At 30.2% G+C, this 3104-nt stretch overlaps 1 non-coding gene across 1 annotated transcript; it reads left to right on the top strand.

Annotated features, from left to right (window-relative positions):
• The first annotated feature begins 1395 nt into the window (after positions 1-1395).
• LOC111745859 lies at positions 1396-1521 on the top strand. The gene has a single exon (XR_002782827.1). It is a non-coding gene; the product is annotated as a U6atac minor spliceosomal RNA (small nuclear RNA).
• Positions 1522-3104: the final 1583 nt, after the last annotated feature.

The raw sequence follows: 3104 nt of genomic DNA, 5'->3' as shown, positions 1-3104 counted from the left end.
GATATTTTATTGCATTTTATCACTACAGAAATTAAAAGGTACCATACATGACAACTTAGATTAAATGATGATATTGCTTAAAAGATACAAACTACTAACATTTTCTAAAGAAAAAAAACAGATAACCTGAATGGTTTAAAAAATACTACCTTTTAAAGAAATTGAAATTGTAATTTAAAATTTTCCAACAACAAAAATCCAAGCTCAGGTGACTTAACTGCAGAATTTTACTAATTTTCTTTAAAGCAGAAATAATACTAATTCTAAACAAACTCGGATAAATGAAGAAGAGGAACTACTTCCAAACTCATTTTAGAAGACTAATATTACTCTGATACCAAAACCAGTAACATTACAGGACAAGACAAAGAAATGACCATCTTTCATGAATATAGATACAAAAATCCTTAACAAAACATTAGCAAATTGAATTCGGCAATATATAATATATAATATAAAAATATATTATATATAATATATAAATATATTACATATATATTTAAAAAGTACATCATGATCAAGTGGGATTTGTTCCAGGAATTCAAGGATGGTTAAAAATTCTAAAATTAATATAATTCACCATGTCAATAGACTAAAAAATTAAAACATATAATCATCTCAATAGGTATAAAAAATTTTTAAACATAACAACCATTCATAATAAAAATTTTTAATAAACTAGGAATAGAAGGGAATGTTCTTAACTAGACAAGGGGAATGTACAAAAAAATCTATGGCTAATATCAATGTTAATGGTGAAAGACTAAATGTTTCTTCCAAAAGTTTGAAATCTAGGATGTCAGTTCACACTTATTCTATTTAAAACTGTAGTGAAGGTATAATCAATGCAATAAAACAAGAAAACAAAATAACAGGCATATAGATTGGAAAGGAAGACATAAAATTCTCTGTATTTGTAGATGATATCCTTGTCTACTTAGAAAATCCCAAGAAATTTACTTAAAAAAAAAACTATTAGAATAAGTGTATTTAATAAAGTTACTGGATGAACGGTTAATATAAAAATGCAATTATATTTCTATACACTAGCAATGAACAACTAAATAATAGAAATGTAAGTAACTACATCATTTATATTAGCACCAAAATTCATAAAATACTCTGTTATAAATTAACAAAATATGTGCAAGGTTTATATGCTGAAAGTTACAAAATACGATGAAAGAAAACAAAGATAAGAAATGTGTCATGTTTATAGATTAAAAGACTCGATATTGTTAGAATGTCAGTTCTCTTCAAAACAATATATAGATTCAACACAATTTCAATAAAAAGTAATCACAGCACAATTTTTTGTAGATACTGACAACCTGATTCTAAAATTTATATAGAAAGGCAAAGAGATACTACTACCTGATTTAAATACTCATTATAGTGTTGTATAAAAGAGGAGAAGGTTGGTACTCCCCTTGACAAGGATACAAGAGGCCTTTGGGCCTCACAACATGCATACAGTTAAGGCATTGCCACCTACGTCCTGGCATCTAACCATCGTTTTTGTACAAGAAATGTTAAAGGGACTTCAGTAAAAACAGAAAAGGTAAAAAAGAAAATAAAAATAACAAATGCAAATAATAAAATGGCAGTAACTATGAACCTATCATTAATCAGTTTTAGTGTAAATGGATTAAACGCCCCAATCAAAAGACTTAAAGTAGCCGAATGGATAAGAAAACAAGACCCATGCATATGTTGTCTACAAGAGACCCACTTCAGATCAAAAGACACTCACAAACTGAAAGTAAAGGATGGAAAAAGATATTTCATGCAAATGGAAATGAAAAAAGGGGGGGTAGCGATTATTATATAAGATAAAATAGATTTTAAAACAAGGCTATAATAAGAGACAAAGAAGGGCATTATATAATGATAAAGGGATCAATAAATTAAGAAGACATAACCCTAGAAAACATACACACACCCAACACAGGAGCACCTACGCACATAAAGCAATTATTGACTGATATAAAAGGAGAGATCAACAGTAATACACTCATAGTAGGAGATTTTAACACCGCATTGACACGAATGGACAGAGCTTCCAGGCAAAGAATCTACAAGGAAATGATGGGCCTAAAAGACACACTAGACCAGATGGATTTAACACATATTTTCAGAGCATTTTACCCCAAAGCAACAAAATACACTTTCTTCTCAAGTGCACATTTTCCAGGATAGACCACATGTTAGGACACAAAATAAGTCTCAGAACAACTCTAAGAAGATTGAAATCATATCAACCATCTTCTCTGATCACAATGGTATGAAACTAGAAATCAACCACAAGAAAAAACCTGGAAATACACAAACACATGGAGACTAAATAAGATGCTACTAAACAATGAGTAGGTTATCAATGAGATCAAGAAAGAAATCAAAAGATATCTAGAGACAAAAGAAACTGAAAACACAATGACTCAAAATCATGGCTGAAGCAGGTCTAAGAGAGAAATTCATAGCAATACAGGCGCACTCAAGAAACAAGAAACAAGAAAAAGCTCAAATAAATAATCTAACCTTACAATTAAAAGAACTGGAAAAAGAGCAGCAAACAAAGCCCAAAGTGAATAGAAGGAAGGAAATAATAAAGATCAGAGCATAAGTAAACAAAATGGAGTCTAGAAAAACAATACAAAAAATTAATGAAACCAAGAGCAGGTTTTTTGAAATGATAAACAAAATTAACAGACCCTTAACCAAACTCAAGGAAAAAGGAGAGAGTACTCAAATAAATAAAATCAGAAATGAAAGAGAAGAAATAACTACGGACTCCACAGGAATATAAAGCATCATAAGAAAATACTACAAGCAATTATACACCAACAAATTGGACAATCTGGAAGAAATGGACACATTCCTAGAAACATACAAGCTCCCAAGACTGAGTTAAGAAGTAACAGAAAATTTGAATCAATGAAATAGAATAGTAATCAAAAACCTCCCCCCAGCAAAAAAATTCCTGAACAGATGGCTTCATAGGCGAATTTAACTAAACATTCAAAGAAGAATTAACACCGATTCTTCTCAAACTATTCCAAAAAATTCAAGAAGACAGAAGGCTCCCAAACCCCTTTTATGAGGCC

Source organism: Pteropus vampyrus, unplaced genomic scaffold (genome assembly GCF_000151845.1).
Source record: "Pteropus vampyrus isolate Shadow unplaced genomic scaffold, Pvam_2.0 Scaffold167, whole genome shotgun sequence".
Lineage (NCBI taxonomy): Eukaryota > Metazoa > Chordata > Mammalia > Chiroptera > Pteropodidae > Pteropus > Pteropus vampyrus.
This window is presented reverse-complemented; position numbering and strand designations above follow the sequence as displayed.